Raw genomic sequence first — 18,981 nt, forward strand, 5'->3', positions numbered from 1 at the left:
AAATGAGAAACACGACAGATGCTAGGAGAACACTGCAACAGGCCACACGTACTTACCTCTTATTCGTGCACTGTTGAAATAATGGCAGCCTAGATGTGACCACTAATTGTGAGCCAGGCACCGTTCTAAGCACTTCGCAGGTAAATAAATGTACTCCTCACGACAACCTTGTGAGAAATACTATTTTTCCCATCTTGCAGATGAAGGCACAGAAAGACTAGCTGGAAATAATTTTGCAGTTATGGAATCATACCATATATGCCTTAAGTACTTTAAATGTTTTCAATGTTTTGACTTAAAGAAAAAGAAACTGAAGCAAATCTCCAGCGGTTGCTTTCTTCCTTACTAGATATATATTCCTAAAAGAGGCCTATAATATTAAGGAAAAAGATTCAGAAATACATGGAGTTCACTACATATTTCAGTCTCACAGCTTTGAAATACGAGGTTAATAGCACTTTACCCTTCCGCCCATCATCACCGCAATCTCCCAGTGTCCATTGCCTATGTTACTCTTGGCTTACTAGCACTTTGAACATTTACAAGTTGCTCTACCACTTTATTCTCCCAGACTTGCTGTCTAAACTCTGTATTTAAATGTATTCAATGTTCATCATAACGTATCCATCCCCAAATTCTTTATTTTTATTTAGTTCTTGGTGGACTGCTCTTTTGCAAGGAATTTTCTTAAGGAGGGCCATAGAGTACCTTAATGATTTTATCTTTTTAAAATCTTCATACTTAAATAAAAACAGTAGGGTAAATATTTTGGATTCACACCTCCTTCAAAACATAGCAGAACAAGAAGGTAACTGCTTCATTAATTTTTGACGTAGCCTTCTGTGGCGAGACCTGAATCCTACGTGATTTTTTTCTCGGGAGGTGGTTTGATTTTTTTCTGCTTGGATGCCTGAAGAATTCTTTACCATTCAATACCCTTTATGTCCTTATCTGGGCTATATCGTAATGTGAATTATTCTATCAGTTTTTTCCCCAGTATTTAATATGACCTTTCAACTTATGGATTCCATTCTTCTTTTCTTACTATAGTATCCCATTCATATTATATATCTGAGTAAGTTTATCTTTCATTGGTTGGATTTTCTATTTCAGTGTCACCAGTTATCTTTATACTTGATCTTTGTCTTCCACGTTCATCTTTTGATTTGTACTCTAATTCTCTCAAAATATTCTGTGCATTGGTTTTTCTAGTTTACTGGATTTTAAAGCCATGTTATTTTGAATCTCAATTTTCTTAGCTATGCAATTTCCCTTTTCATCACATTCCCATCTTATAGAGTCCTTGAGCTATTTTGAGAACTGCGTATTCTTTTTTCTGTAGCATGAAACACACATTAGGAATATAAGTTTCTGTTCCTTGGTTATGTCTTCTTCCAGACTTGGTTCTTTGTCTTCCGCATGCTGTTTTCCTTGCTTCACACGCCCATCTCCCATTTTATAGCATGCTTGTATAACAGCGGTGTCATATTTTGTGTCCTGCTTATCCTTAAAAGTTAACAGCAGACTTTGTGTTTGCACTAATATACTGCAAGTAAATTCCTGAGACGTGTCTGTCTTCCCAACCCTGAGCTTCAGTTTTCTAGGCTGAGCGTTGTTTCTACTTTTTCTGTGACCTGAGGGTTTTAGGATAAGGGGAGAGGTGATGGAAGATCGTGGAATTCAGTTTGAAACTAAGTTTAGAGCCGGCTGGGGGAAGTCAGCCATCCCTTCTGAGATTCCTTGAAGTCCTCACCAGTCCATCTTCAAGCCAGCCAAGGGATTCTCCCACACCTGTGAGCTTCAGCTCACTTGCCCAATCCAGCACAGTATCTTAGAAGATGGCAAACTTTGCTGTTTCTGGCAAGATCCAACAGTAGTAGATAAAAGTTCCCTGATGTGTCACAGGATGCCACTGACTTCTTTCCCAATTGGAGGACATTTGTGAAAATTCTCAGAATTTGGTCTGATCATTTTCCTCAGTATGTCTGCAGGGGTGTGGAGGGTTGTAGACACACCACACATCTACAGAATCTTCTGTATCTTTGCTTTGCCATCACTTCTCACATTTTACATTATAAGGTTGTACTTCTTTCTTTTTTTGGTTGCAGCAGGTGAGGTTTTTCGTTTGTTTTGTTTTTGCTGCTTTCTTTTCTTTGACTGGTTTAGGGTTTTAATTTTGATTTTTCTAGTGTTTCTTGGTGTTGTCTTTATCCATAAGTTAGTTGATCAGACTGTCTTCTCATTGATAATGAATTATGTGAAAATCTTTTTTAATCTTTAAACGATTTCCACAAAGTTCTCTTTGAACATGAATATGTTGACGTGGTAACTGTGACACCCTCCTTTTCCCTAAGACTTCCCCCAGTAACACATGCCTTGGCATTACAATGTGCTCCAGCAAAGGTACTAGAGCAAAGGCTGCAAACTCTAATCTCTATGAAGTTTAAAACAATGAGGAATGGGATTACGGTAAAGTAAAAAGAACATTCTTTGTATAAGGGACAGATGTTGTACAGCTCAGGCCAATTGCTGCCATGTTAGAATTCAGGACAGTATTGCCAAATTTATATAATTTTCAGGACAAGAATGATATTTAGTGGATCGATATAAAATTTCCTAATTTTGGAAACACTACGGTGGCCAAATGAAGTATCTCTTAAGGCCATACTGGACCCAAGGGTTATCAGTGTGGTACCTGTCAAGGTACCACTCAGGTTCAAGGTAAATTTCATGATCACTGTTTTTCTCTTCTGTATAAGTATTTTGAGATACAGTTTTGTTCTACAGACTCTTCAATGACTTCTTAAAATTCTTTTAGCAAATAGAAAGCAAGAAGATTCATGTTGACATACTTACAATTTGATACAACACGTCAGGACCCAAGGCTTTCACCAACAGGTGTTCCTAAGGGTAATGGCTATGATCAGGCTAAAATTAATACCACACGAGCAGAGAGTTTACATAGATTATGACCACATTAACAAAATATCAGCAGAAAATATTTTTCAATTGATGAAGAAAAGGCATCTGACAAAATCAAAAAACCATTCTTGGGGAGAAAAAAAACTAGGAAAAGAATGAAACTTCTTCAACCTGATAATAGGTGTATTTGTTTCCTACGGCTGCTGCAATAAATTACCACAAATTTGTGGGTAAAACAAGAAATTTATTCTCTCATAATCCTGGAGGCCAGAAGTCTAAAATCAAGGTGTCAGTGAGACTTCACTCCCTCTAGTGGCTCTGGAGAAGAATCTTCCCTTGCCTCTTGCAGCTTTCCGTGGCTGGTGGCATTCTTTGGCCTCCTTGGCTTCTGGCCACATCACTCCAACCTCTGCCTCCATTTTTGCATTGCCTTCTCCTCTGTGTGTCATGTGTTTTCGCCTCTGTGTGTCTATCTTATAAGGATACTTGTCACTGCATTTAGGATACATCTGAATAAGGGGATGATCCCCCATCTCAAGATCCTTAACTTAATTACATCTGCAAAGGCCCTTGTTTCCAAATAGGTCACATTCATAGTTTAGGGGATTAGGACATGGACATACATCTGGGGTGGGGGTGGGGAGACAACTTTTCAACCCTCTGTAATGGGGGAAATCCCAGTGAGCTTTGTTGTGGAAATTGACAAGCAGTCTAAACTTTATATACAAATGAAAAGAACCTAGAACAGCAAAAATGAAAAAGACAAACAAAGTTGGAAGACTTACACTGCCTGATTTTAAGGCCTACTCTAAAGCTACAATAATCAAATCAAGATGGTACTGGCATAAGGATAAGTGAACAATATATTGAGTCCAGAAATAGACCCACACCTATGATCTATTGATTGTGGACAAAGGTACAAAATAATTCCGTTGGAAAAAGATAAATGGTGTGGGAGCTGGCCTTCTATATGTAGAAAAAAATAATACACTTCTGCATCACATCATATACAAAAATTAAACCAAATTAGATAACAGACCTAAATAAAAAGCAGGAACTTTAAAACTTCTAGAACTGCCCTGTCCAATATGGTAGCCAGTAGCCATGCCATTGAGCACTTGAAATATGGCTAGTCCAAACTGAAATGTGCTATCAATATAAAGTACACTCCAGGTTTCAACGACTTAGGTTTAAAAAAGAATGTTAAAATATCTCATTAATAGTTTGTATATTGATTGCATGTTGAAATGATAATATATTGGTTTAAACAGAACAGAATATAAACTAATTTCAATTGTTTTTTACTTTTTATTGTGGCCACTAGAAAACTTAAAAATTATGTATACGGCTGACATAATACTCCTATTTGAGAGCACTGTCCTAGAAGAAAACCTGGGAATAGGCAAAGATTGCTTGGGTAAGACACAAAAAGGAATGACCATAAAATAATAAATAGGTAATTGGATTTTATAAAAAATAAAACCTTTTGTTCTTCAAAAGAAACCATTAAGGGATTGAAAAGTCAACCCACATACTAGGAGAAAAATATTCACAATACATATATCTGACATAGGACTTGGATCAGAATATTTAAGAATTCATACAACTCAATAACATGATAAATAGTGCAATAAAAATGGGTGAGGACTTGAAAAGACACTTTACCAAAGAAGACATATGAATGGCCAATAAGTACACGAATGACACTCACCATCATTTCCCCAATGACTAATGCAAATTAAAATACCAATGGAAGACCACTGGGACAGCTAAAGTTTAAAGGATGAACAATACCAAGTGTTGCCAACAATATAAGAAAACTAGAACTCATAAATATTGTCGGTGGGAATATAAAATAATACAGCCACTCTGGAAAACAAAGTTTCTTATAATGTGAAACATACACTTACTATATACCCAGCAATACCACTCCTAGATATTATTCCAAGAGAAATAATGTGTCTACAGAAAGACTTACCGACAAATATTCAGATTAGCCCCTAAACTGAAAACAACTTAAATATAAGTAATAAAATAAGGAAACTGATGATCAGCTCAGAGACAAATCTAAAAAACACCATGCTGAGTAAAAGAAGCCATACATAAAAGAAGACATACCATACGAGGTGTGATCAAAACATATGGTGAATGTTTAAATTTAAAAAAAAAAATTATTATAGTAAAAGACATATTGCCATTAATCCTCCTCAAAATACTCCCCCTTGCTTTAAACACATCCCATCATTCTTGCCACTTTCTGAAGCAGTTCTGGAAGTCATCTTTTGTGAGTGTCTTTAGTTGTGCTGTCATAGCTGCCTCGTTGTCCTGAATTGATTAAAAACATTTACCTTCCATGGTCATTTTGACTTTGGGGAAGAGCCAGAAGTCACATGGTGCCAGATACGGTAAATAAGGTGGGTGAGGACACGCTGTAATGTTTTTATTGGACAGAAATTACAGTACCAGAAGTGATGTGTGACACGGAGCATTGTCTTGTTAATGCATTGTTTGTGATCCATGATGTACAGCACACTTTAAAACACACCTCCTCTCAACCGTAGCTCATTCCCAACTGACTGCACCAAACAAGTTGAAATTTGTCACACACTGTTACTAAGGTGCGATTTCCGCTTCCCATATTGAAGATCCCTGCCTTTCCATTGGATGGCACTCAGCAGCAGCATTCACCTTATTTTTTTATCACACCTTGTATGATTCCATTTATATGACATTTTAGGGGGGGAAAATCTATACTGACAAAGAGCAGACCAGTGGTTTCCTGGGATGGGTGGGGAGGAGGTATGCAGAGCATGAGGGAACTATATAGAGTAATGGAAATGTTCTATATCCTGATCAGTGAGACAATTACATGGATTTATGTATTTGTCACGCATCACTGAATTATACACGGAATTATGCACTTCAAATAAGTACACTTTGTTGTATGTACATTAAACCTCAGTGAAGTTCACTAAAATTTTTCTGTTCTTACTTGCATGGAATGGGGAGAAAAAAATTATATGACTGTTTTTACCTTTGTCCACAGTTTGAAATAGAATTTACCTTCCGTTTTTTTATTGTTAACTCTTTTTCTTTCTTGGAGGGTCTGAAAGCAAATCAGGGTCCCCTCTGCTTGCCCCAGAGGACAACTCTGCCACCTGTACCCGTCTAACCAGATGATCCTCTGCAAACATGACTCCAGCCTGGCCCTCTGACTTCCACTGCCCAGCCTCCCATCTGCTTCTCTGAAACCCCACCTCAGTTCTCCACTAAGCAGAACTTTTACTCATTATTGTTAACTTTTTCATTAGCACCCCTGTACATTATCAATTCATTTTTCACCTGTGAGAGTGTAGGTGGCTGAGCTGAAACTCAAACCCAAGTCTTTCCTCTGACTCCTAAACCGGTGTTTTTTCATAGCAGCAAGCAGCCATGGGGAGCAACCACATTACACAATTTACATTTACTTAACAGATTTCAACCGTAACAACTTGAAAAAAATCTTTTAGTGAATTCAACTCAACAAATATTCAATAAGTGCCTAGGTTTAACGTTCTCTAACCAAAATATAAGTAACATTTTAAATCCTATATAAACATATAGTTCTTCTGAAGCCCATGACTCCTGGCCAAAGAACCTCTCACAGGCTTTATGTTGGCCTCTCTCAATCTCCAAGTCCCTTCTCCTTCTTTTAGAGACTGTAATTCTTGGCTCACAGGATTCCTCCCTTCTTCCCTTCTCTTGTCAGTATTTGCAATGACTTCTTCATCCAGGTATCACTTCCTCAAACACACCTCCCATGACAACTTTAAAAAAAAAAATTTCCTAAAGAAAGACAGACTAATGTCCATTTCTATCTTCAACGGATGTTGGATGAACACAGTAATCTCACAAGGCGATGTTTGGTATCTAGTTCCTCTACAGACACTTTTTATATTATGTGGTAAAGTTTTTATGTCACATGCATGTTGGAAAGTTTTATATATATATATATATATATATATATATATATATATATATATATATATATATATATATATAATCAAAACAATCATGTTGCTGAGCCATTTAACAAGAATCAAGATGGTATGTGAGAAGAACACACCTGCTTATGGCTCCTGAAGAAGTCAGTGAGGATGGCCCATTGATTTAAGCAGCTATGTGTTTTCTGTTTCTTTTTATTAAAATATATTGATGTAATTCAAATTACACAAAGTGGGGATACGAATTTAAAATTTTTAAGTAGGAAAATTCAGTGTCTAGCTTGCAATGAAGATACCACATCAAATGTGGGGGGTACCCAAACTTTTACCTTTTATTAATAAGCAACCAGAACCAGTTAGAAGTGATTTAAAATAGAATCAATGGTATCAATTTTCATTCCTGTTTCATGTCGTATGAAAAAAACCAAGTCGACAATGCTGGTCTTTGGAGCTAAGAAATAAAAGCAGTATACAAATGCTAAATATTGATATTTATTCTATTTTTCTCTCTAATATAATTAAAATTTTGGCAGGAAATTTTACAGCAATAGGGCAAGAAGATACAAGAACTGAGGAAGATGGTAGAGGCTTTTCATAATCTTGGAGTACTAGCCATTCGTTTTAAAGTAAAAGGTCATTGTAGGCTGACCATACCTATTTATCTTCTCTCCTTTCCAGACCTCCACCAAACAAAGGACTTCAGAGGAGATACATGGGCAGCAGTTCAGAGAGTTCCATGGATTTTGAAAGATGAAAAGCAAATGCCGAACTGCTAACTGACTTAAGTGTGAGAAGTACCCTCCTAGGAGATGGACACTCAGCGATACCAGAGAGCAAGAAGTCCAAGTGTAGGGCTTTCAGAAAAGTGTCAGTTGAAAGACTTAATTTGCATACAGAGTAACTGGGTGACCAGGTCCCTTCTGGTACCCTAGGGAGTCAGGCGACCAAGCCTCCTCCATCCCAGAGGAAACCAGAGAGTTATTATCTGGATAAACTGAACAGAGAAATATGCAGACTAAGAAATCCATAGGTAAGAGGATTAAAACAGGAGAATTACTGAACATCTCAAACCTGAACTAGGCCCACACATGTATGGGCAACTAATTTTCAACAAAGGAACCAAAAACATACAATGGACAAATGGAAGTTTCTTCAATAAATGGTGTTGGGCAAATGTAAAAGCCATGTGCAAAAGAATGAAAATAGACTGCAATCTGACACCATGTACAAAAATCAACTCAAAATAGACTAAAGACTTGAATATAAGACCTGAAACAATAAAACACATAGAAGAAAACATAGACACTAAACTTATGGACCTTGGTCTCAGAGGGGATTTTGGGAACTTGACCCCAAAGGCATGGGAAGCAAAAGCAAAAATAAATGAATGGGACTATATCAAACTAAAAAGCTTCTGCACAGCAAAAGAAACCATCAACAAAACAAAAAGGCAACCAACCAAAGGGGAGAAGATATTTGCAAACAACACCTCCAATAATGGGCTAATATCCAATAAAGAAAGAACTTATACAACTCAACAGAAAACCCCACACAATCCAATTTAAAAAATGGGCAGAGGACCCGAACAGACACTTCTCCCAAGAAGACATACAGACGGCTAACAGATATATGAAAAGACTCTCAATTTCAATTAGCTGTGAGGGAAATGCAAATCAAAACCACAATGAGTACCACCTTACACCTGTTAGAATGGCTACTATCAATAAGACAAGAAGTAAGTAAGTGTTGGAGATGGTGTAGAGAAAAGGGAACCCTTTTACACTGCTGGTGGAAATGTAAATTGGTACAGCCACTATGGATAACAGTATGGAGCTTCCTCAAAATATTAAGAATAGAGACACCATATGACTCAGCAATCCCTCTTCTGGGTATATACCCCCAAAATTTTAAAGCACTTATTCATAAAGATATATGTACCCCTATGTTAATTGCAGCATTTTCCCAATAGCCAAGACATGAAGACAACCTAAGTGTCCTTCGATGGATGATTGGATAAAGAAGATATGGTACCTACATACTACTCAGCCATAAAAAAAAAAAAAAAAAAAAAGGAAAAAAAACCACGAAGAAATATTGCCATTTGCAGCAACATGCACGGATCTTGAGAGTATCATACCAAGTGAAATAAGTCAGATGGAAAAGGACAAGAGCCATGTGAGTTCACTCATATGTGGGATAGAGAACAGAAAGCAACAATGAACAAATAAAACAAACAAACTCATAGATTCAGACAACAGTATGGCGATTACCAGAGGGGGAGAGCAGTGGAGGGAGGTTGAAGAGGGTAAAGAGGGCTGAATATATGATGACAGAAGGAGACTAGATTTTGGGGGGTGACCACACAATGCAATATACAGATGATGTATTATAGAATTTTATATAATGTTATTAACCAATGTTACCCCAATAAATGTAACTTAAAAAGAAGAATTTACTATACACACACACCCCTGAGCTGGGCTCCATATATCATTTGGCTTTAAATCTATCACACATGTATTTTTTATTAAAACTAAAAGAAAAAAAATGTAAAAGGCAAAATAACAATGAACTTTGCTCTAATTGTATATCTGCTTCATCATATTCTTTATTGTTCATCTTGAATTTTTTCTTTCCTTTTTTGGAGTTAGCAGTCTGATAGCCTGAAATCTTAGTCCACAGACTTTACAAATAGTTATTCTTCAACATAAACTCCTACACCTTTATACCCTAAAGCTGGGGTTAGCAAACTCCAGCCCTTCAGCCAAATCCAGCTAGATGTCTCTTTTTGTACAGCTTGTGGGCTAAGAATGAATCCTACATTGTTTAGATGGTTGGGGCTGGGGGAGGTAGGAAATCAAATTAAGAATATTTGGTGGCATGAAAGAATTATATGAAGTTAAATTTCAGTGGCCATAAATAAAGCTGTATTGGAACACAGAGCCACTCTGATTCATTTACGTATTATCTACGACTGCTTTCATGCTACAACGGCAGTCCACAGAGCTGAAAATATTTACTCGCCAGTCTTTTACAGAAAAAGAGCTGACCCGTGCCCTACAGGTCCAGGCACAATCCTGACATTAGCTCAAACCTCCCTGTCTTGTTTCTTTTCTTCATTTGCCTTCTCATCCTCAATTATCCTTCAGAACATTCTCAGCCTAGGACTAGCCTGAGCTCCCCCCTCTCCTCTTAAGCTCTATTTCTATAACGTCTACGTGGGTGATTTACTCAATACCATAGTCTTAGAATTCCTTCACTTCCTAATAGAAAAACCTTCTCTCCACCCAAGCAATCCTCTGAATCCATGTCAATCCCCTAGACTTCAATAGTGTAGAACAGCTCTACCCTAGAAATCTTAAACTCCAGAATCCCTATTTTAGACCATAGCTTCTTGCCCTTTCAGGTCTCTCACTCTCTTACTCCCAGGATATTTACTCTGTAGTTAACACCCCAGTTTCCTCTGGTTTCAGTTTATTCCCTAGCCAACCTAGACTGCACACCTCATTATCTCACAACTGTCTCGACATCCTGTTTTTGCATTGATTCAAACTCCAAAGTTCCAGCTCAGCCAACTGATAAGTATACAAGCAATAATTTAGAGAAGTTGCATTTTTTTAACCATCATAATAATTGAAACATGCAAGAATCATCAATGGATGCCAAAACTAAAAGTGAAAAATTAAAGAACAGGATCTTTACATAATCTACATAGTTTCCAAGCATCTAGCTCCCCACAAACTACTTATTAAAAAGGTGAAAACAGTAAACTTATAGTAAAAAACCTAGCACATGCCACCTTAACCAAGTGATCAAAGTTAGTGTCACCAATAATGGGACAAGTTGACATGTGCCTCTTACTGTAATGCACTGATAAAGACACATTACTTACATAGTATCCCTGCCAAAAACATAGAATCCAAGTTTTACAATAAGGAAACAATTAGATAAACCAAAATTGATGAACATTCTAAAATAAATAAATAAATAAATAAAAAGGACTAGACTGTATGCTTTAAAAACATTAGTGTATGAAAGACAAAGAAAGTCTGAAAAACTCTTCCAGACAAAATACAATTAAAAACACTACATTGAATGCAACTCGCAATCCTAAGAATCCTGGATTTTTTTTAAGCTATAAAGATATTGAGACAATTGGAAACCTGAATATGGACTATGCATTCAATAATAGTATTACGTTGATGTTAAATTTATTGAGTGTAATCATTGTAATATGTTTATTCAGCAGACACAAACAATCAAAGTCTAACGCATTCTCAAATGGTTCAACAACAGTAAGCGTTATATATATGAAAGTGATAAAGCAAATGCAGCAAAATGTTAACGGTTGGTGAATCTAATGAAGGGTATAGAGAAGTTCATTCTTTCAACTTTTTATTTTGAAAAGCCTTCAAACCATAAAAAATATAAAAAACTCCATGTCAGATTCAACCATCTGATTATGATCTCTCATATTCAGGCTGTTAAGAACATCAAATGAAGACTAAGCTATGCCCCATATTACCGAGTTGACTCACATCCCATTTGCTGGGTAGCTTTTCTTAACCTTCATCCCTATCCTCAAACTATCTCAAATACCCTCACCATCTTCCTACTTCCTGGAAAACTGAGATTATCAAATTCCTCTCTTTCCCACTACCTATAAGCTTGTCTATATCACCCATCTTGCCCCTTTTTCCCCAAAAGCTCATTCCTCTAAGTGTCCTGTGAATTCTCATGCTTTCCCAACACTTCAAAAAAAAAATGTGATCCCTCAGTTAAAACCCCTATATCTCCCCAAACTCCCCGCTTTCTCTCCACTGGCTCTTTCTCCTCTATAAACAAACATACTAAAGTTTCTCCCAACTTGAAACAACTTTAAAACCCAAACCCAAGATCTCCTCTAGCTACGTTGTGTAATTCTGCTTCCCCTCCAAGCTCCTTGAGAGACCCTCTACCTGGGCTCTCTCTCCACTTCTTCAGCATCATTCATGCCTCAGTCTTGAGCCCCAGATGTTGGCTCTCCTCTTCCTCCCTCACTACTCCACCCATGACCTTCTGTAATGGGAAGGCCAATGGACAGTCAGTTATAGGAGAACTCTCTGCAGTGACTGGTGCTTCCTCACTCCTTCCGGCTTAGAAGGACCCTCTCCCTCCTAGTCAATGGTGCGCTTCTCTCTGGACTTTTCTTTTCCTGCTCTGACTCTTACTTTCTGAGCTTCCTGGATAGGGTAAGAGTCTCTACAAGGGTTAATTTTGCCAGGGAGTTTCAACAACATTCTCTTTCACAGGCTCCTGAAATGTCCTTGGTCCTCTGGTCTTCTCAAAACATAACACTCAGGCAACCTCGTCTAAACGAGCAGTCGCAATAGCAGCAGCAGCAGCAACAACAAATATATGCCAGGAACTGCACTAAGCACCTTTTAAGTTTTATTAGTTTCTTTGATACAGATATCCAAATAGGTACTATTATTACCTACATGGTACACATGAGGAAACAAAGTTCAGGGTGGTTAAGGAACTTATCAAAATCTCTGTTAGTAAGTAATGAAGTTTAAAACTCTCTCTCTCCTTTTTTTTCTGATTCCAGAGGCTGTGCTATGAAACTCCCACAAAATCATTAAGACAACAGGAGCAAAAAAGCAGGAAAGAAACAGAAACTAAATGGCTAATAGGAAATTCAGACTATGAAGTTTGAGTAAGTCCACAATGCATTACATTAAAATTGAAGTTGAAAAAGGGCTTCATGTTCTGCATTTATTTAATAACACCACGGGATGGGGTAAGATCCTCTACAAGTTCTATTTTGTTAGGAAAACTCAGCAATTATTACTGTACTTTGCGTGTTACTGTTCTAAGGTTTACTAATATCTTTTCTAAAATTATTCCACCTGTAGGTAGTCTTAAAGGTACCCTCACTCTTTGTGAGTCTAGTATCTTCTAGTTGCTTCCATGTTCTGCCATTCAACGGACATTTTTGCAGAGGAAAAAAACCAATTTTTATAGAAATTGGAGTCTGCTTTTTAATGATGCAGTAACTACATAGAGGAAGGATATAGAGAAATTCTAAACTGCCAAATTGTTTTCTCACCTGCCTACAAATGTACAAAGTCTGTAATACATGGTAAACATGGGGGTCATTTCTGTGAGCAGAACCTCTGAGACACGATCCAATAGATTTTTGTCCTATTGTCATTTGAACGTTACTGACAGATTTATTTCACTCTGGCATGCCATCATAACAGTTGAGCTTTTAGGCAGTGGGAGTAATAAAATTCCACAAAGAAATTAAAGACTCTTAATGTCTAGATCATGCAGTTCTTTTCCTTTGTGAAAGCAATTAGAAAGGTAAGGAGATCTAACTGTATATTGGTAGCATTCCAGGAGGGTTTCAAAAGGTCAGATGGTCATGGAATCATAGAACTGAAAATTGAAAAATACCTGCTCCCTGGAAGGTAACTGAATAGTCCTTATTTTACAGATGAGGCCATAAAGAGCCAGGGAGGCTGACTAGTAAGAAATGGAAAGGGAGAGGAGAAGGTAGAGGTGATTCAACTCTCCTATCTCAATCAGATCTGGGGCTTTGAACCAGGAGTTCAGAATCACCCACAGAAATTTAAAAACCCACATGCCCACAACAAGCCACAGACTGGGAGAAAATATTTGCAAATCACATATCTGATAAAGGGCTTGTGTTCAGATATACAAAGAGTACTTAAAATGAAACAAGAAAACAAACGACCCAATTGAAAAATGGGAAAGACATCTGAACAGACCACTCATCAAAGGAGATATACTGATGGTATATAAGCATATAAAAAGGTGCTCAACATTACTTGTCATTAGGGAAGTGCAAATTAAGACAACAAGATATTATTATAAATTTATTAGAACAGATAAAGCCCAAAAATCTGACAATACCAAATTCTGGCAAGGATCCAGAACAACAATCCACCATTGCTGGTGGGAATGTGAAATGGTACAGCACATTGGAAGACAGTTTGGCAGTTAATTGCAAAGCTAAACATAAACATACCATACCATCCAGTAATCACCCTTCTTGGTATTTACCCAGCTGACTGGAAAACATACATCTACACAAAAACCTGCACATAAATGTTTATGACTGTTATATTCATCATCACCAAAAACCGGGAGCAACCAAGAAAGCCTTCAATAGATTAATGGATGAACAAACTATGATACGTCCATATTATGGAATATTATTCAGCAATCAAAAGGAATAAGCTAGTAATTCATGCAACAACATGGAAGAATTTTAAATGCACATTGTTAAGTAAAAGGACACAGTTGCAAAAGATTATGCAGTGTATGATTCCACTCACATAGCATTTTGGAAAAGGGAACACTGTAGAGATGAAAAATGGTTAAACTCACCAGGAGTTTTGGGAGAGAAGAGTACTGACTAGGTAAAGCACAGGAGATATTTTAGGACAGTGCAGCTCTTCTGTATGGTCAAATAGTAGTGCGTAGATAACACTATGCATTTGACAAAACCCACGGAATTATGCAGCATAAATAGTAAATCTAAATGTATGCAAACTTAAAAATAAATCTACCAGGAGATGATGGAATGCAGACTGTGACAAAACAACAATTATTAATATATGGTATAAACTCAATGAAAGGTTTCGGCGAAAAAAGGTGTTGACCTAAGTAACTTTGACTAAAACAAAAAGGAACTGTACATTGGCACTGCACTCTAATTGGCAAAGTTGTTTCCCCTGGGGGTACACGTTAACAGTTCCGAAACCGTTATACATGATTAGTGGAAATGAAAACTTAGTAAAATAGATGGTGGGAGCCAGGTTTCTCTCACTTTTGGAGAGGGAAGTTACTAATAGGAAAGAAGGGAAGGCTAGAATAAGCCATGTATGTAGTACTGGGTTAGAGTGGAAGATATTATGACCTCATGTTTAGCTTAGGAATGACACAGATGGTTACAGAAATAATTACAGATATGTATGATACACAGGTTCATACTTCCTAGCTCTGCCTGTTGAGAAAACCCAGATGCAATGATCCCCCATCAACAAGCACACTCAGCACTCCGATCTTTTGTTTCTAATACCATTCTCCAATAAAAGGAACCCGCCCCCTTGGAGAAATTGCAGATTCCAGGGCTGGGGCACAGAACACACATGATGAACCTAGAGCACCTTCTAATGTCAGAAAGGAAGGAAATGCTCAAAAACAAAATAATAATGGTGGCATGTCAAAGAGACACAGGAATTAACCTAAAAGTTATCAATGACCAAGCCAAGGTATAAAATAAATGTCAGTATTTATATCAGTATGGACTCATATCAATGATTAAATAAATAAGCAAATAAATAAGAAGATACAAGTTCGGTGCTGGAGAATTCCAAATACGTGTATGTACTTTATCTTCAAGAACGTGAAGCACAAGTATCTCCCCATTCCCCAGGTGAGGGTGGGTTGCACATAGTAACTTCCTTCCCAAGTGTACTTATCGAGAGGGGACAAGGGTAACATCATAGTGGAGAAACCTGACAAGCACTACCTCAGCCAGGCGATCAAGGTCAACATCAACAGTGATAAGTCATATTCACAGCATGTACCCTTTCCCTTCACCTCTTTGGCCTTCTTGCCCAAAACTTCAGTTAACCATAAGAAAAATATTAGAGAAACCCAAACTGAGGGACTTGTCACAAAACACCTAACCAGTACTTTTCGAAACTGTCAAGGACATCAAAAAAAAGGAAAATGTGAGGGACTGTCACTGCCAACAGTTCGCTAAACAGACACGAGGCCAAAATATAATGTGCTATCCTGAGAGGGATCCTGGAATACAAAAACTAAATCTAATTAGGGGAAATCTAATGAAATTTGAATAAAGTATGGACTTTAGTTAATAATAATAATACGTCATTACTTGTAGTAAATACACAATAGAAATATAAATAATTAACAATGGAGGAAACTGGGTGCTGGGTATCTGGGAACTGTCTCCACTACCTTTGTAACTTTTTTGTAAATTGAAAATGACTCTAAAATAAAAAAAAAGTGTATTTAAAAAGACTAAAACCTTCTTGTCTGACCTCCACCTGAAGAGATCTGGATTCAGTCAGTCTGGGAACAATGCCATGAATAGAAGCTAACAGTTAATACTAAGTAATGGACAACAAGCAATGAACAAATCTACCTCTAAAGAATTTCGCCAATGTATCCCAGCTCCTTATTACTCACCTAACGCAATCAATCATATGTTTGATAAACATTTACAGAAGGCCTACCATCTGCTAGGAACGCGGCAAGGTACTGTGAATCAAAACCTAAGCCAATGTTTTCCAAACAGTGGGTCACAACACTATTAGTAGGTCATGATATCAACCTAGTGGGCCACAACCAGCATTTTTTCCCTAATGAAATAAAAGGATAAAAAATATCAGAATGCAATTTATATAATAAATTTGCTTTGGGAAATTATTTTGAGTAAGTGTGTGCTTGTCTTGGGTTATGGCAAAAAATGCATTTCTTAATGCAGATTAAAGTCAAAAGAACTTGAATCCTACCACATTAAATTATGTCCCGGGCCTCAAGGAGCTAATTTACTAGAGACAAGTAAATCTTGGAAGAAAGATATTTTTTCAATTATAGCATAATGAAACTGTTTTATATGATTCATATAAAAAATAGTACAATGCTAATTAGTGCACACAATCTTAGCTTATGTAGTATCACTGCATATGTTAATTATTATTTTTTTCTTTTTTTCTTTCACGTCAGACAGGTAATGGGCCAATGTCGTAACAAGGTATGTGGGAGGCACATCTCACGCAAGAGCGTGAACACCCAATCATCACACTTATGAACTACAAAAGGATCAATTATTATTTTTTAAGTTTTATTAAATTTATTGGGGTGACATTGGTTAGTAAAATTATATACTCGTAGGTTTCAAGTGTATGAGGTGTGATAATTAAATTCGCAAACTTGTTCCAACGATGTTGCTAACCTTTTTTTGATATTAGAGGGATTATTCATTATGAATTTGTACCAGTTGGACAGTTAACCAAGTTTACTATTTGGAAGTGCTGAAAAGGCTGAGTGAAAAAGTTGGACGACCTGAACTTTTCGCCAACAAATCATGCCTCTTGCATCATGACCATGTACCAGCTCACAGGACACTGTCTGTGAGGGGGTTTTTAGCCAGTAAACAAATCACTGTATTGGAAAACCCTCCCTACTCACCTGATCTGGCCCCCAATGAACCTCTTTCTTTACCCAAAGATCAAGAAAATATTGAAAGGAAGACATTTTGATGACATTCAGGACATCAGGGTAATACGACAAGAGCTCTGATGGCCATTCCAGAAAAAGAGTTCCAAAATTGCTTTGAAAGGTGGACTAGGTACTGGTGTTGGTGGATAGCTTGCCTAGGGGAGTACTTCAAAGGTGACTGTAGTGATATTCAGCAATGAGGTATGTAGCACTTTTCTGGGATGAGTTGGCGAACTTAACTGGCAGACCTCGTACATTTCTATAATACATTGTCTATATATATTGTATTGTGTTCACCACCCAGAGTCAGTTCTTCCATTACCATATATTTGGCCCCCTTTTCCTTCTTCTACCACTCCCCCTACCCCATACACTCTGATAACCATTAAACTGTTGTCTGTGTCTATAAGTTGTTTGTTTGTCTTGTTCATTTGTTGCCTTTGGTTTTATATCCCACATATGAGTGAAGTCATGTAGTTCTCAACTTTTTCTGTCTGACTTATTTCACTTAGTATGATGATCTCAGGATCCATCCATGTTGTCACAAATGGCAGAATTTCATATTTTCTTATGGCCAATTAATATTCCATTGTATGTATGTGCCATATCTTCTTTAGCTAATCATCTATCGAAGGACACTTTGGTTGTTTCCATGTCTTATGTATAATTATTTACTTATCATTTGTTCTACCTGTTATTGACCGAATTGTGTCCCCCTCCAAATTCATATATTGAAGACTTAACCAAATGTGACTGTATTTGAAAATAGGGCCATTAGAGAGGTAATTAAGGTTAAATGAGGTCATAAGGCTAGGTTTCTAATCCAATAGAACTCGTGTCCTTATAGAAAGAGGAAGAGACACTGGAGCTCTCTCTCTCTCTCTCTCTCCACACCCATGGGAGACCATGGGAGGGCATAGTGAGAAGGCAGCTGTATACAAGCCGAGAAGAGAGTTCTCACCAGACACCAACCCTGCCGGCACTTTGATCTTGGGCTTCCAGCCTCCAGACTGTGAGAAAATATTTCTGTTGTTTAGGCCACCCCGTTTGTGGTATTTTGTTAGGGCACCCCTAGCAGACAAATACACCACTATACCTCCAAAAGGAATTTAAGGTGGCCAATTAAGATAGTCATCCAGGCTATGGAATTTAGAGACCTGACACTCAGCTGCTGTACAAATTTTCTCTACAATGGCCTAAAAAATGTCTGATGTGGTATTTTTATAGAAATCCAAACATCATGATTTTCCAATAATCCAATTATACCCAAGTATATATACTCTGATTTGCTTATTAAGTTTGTTTAGCTGGTATTCTGAGTTAGAATATACACACATTTCTATTCTCTACATCACTTCCACAAGCACCCAGCGATGCTTAATATCAATTAGTATTTAAGCTTTTGGATGCCCTGCAAACCATTGTACCTACTGGTAAGAAGATCAAAAGTTTTCTATTTAAAGACTGAAAAACAAACTTTTCAATTTAAGGTCTCCAGGTTGGACCAATTCACCTTAGGCTTCTCAAATGCAAATTAAGCATATTAATAAAACAATCTGAAGCACAAAGTTTTTAAGAAGTTAAATCTAAGTATTCAGAATAAAAAGTGAAATTAAGAGTGAGAGCCTCTGTTTGGCTCCTTCCACATTTCCCAGAAAAGAGGCTAATGAGGAAGAGTGAACAGGACACAAGAATACTAAGAAGGACGAGGGGAGAAGTAGTTAATGGGTGGAATAGACAAGAGGGTGCACAAACCACTGAAATGTGAGGGAATAAAAGGAAAACAGTCAAAATGGCAGCACTGAACCCC

The 18,981-nt window shown here is 37.3% G+C and overlaps 1 protein-coding gene and 1 non-coding gene across 2 annotated transcripts in view; both read right to left on the reverse strand.

Moving 5' to 3' along the window:
* Positions 1 to 18,981, reverse strand: part of PLAGL1 (PLAG1 like zinc finger 1) — a 105,273-nt gene that overhangs the window by 65,916 nt on the left and 20,376 nt on the right. The window lies entirely within an intron of this gene.
* LOC141571993 (small nucleolar RNA U13) lies at positions 16,671 to 16,774 on the reverse strand. The gene has a single exon (XR_012497026.1). It is a non-coding gene; the product is annotated as a small nucleolar RNA U13 (small nucleolar RNA).

The sequence above is a fragment of the Rhinolophus sinicus genome, linkage group LG05, assembly GCF_036562045.2.
Source record: "Rhinolophus sinicus isolate RSC01 linkage group LG05, ASM3656204v1, whole genome shotgun sequence".
In the NCBI taxonomy this organism is placed as follows: domain Eukaryota; kingdom Metazoa; phylum Chordata; class Mammalia; order Chiroptera; family Rhinolophidae; genus Rhinolophus; species Rhinolophus sinicus.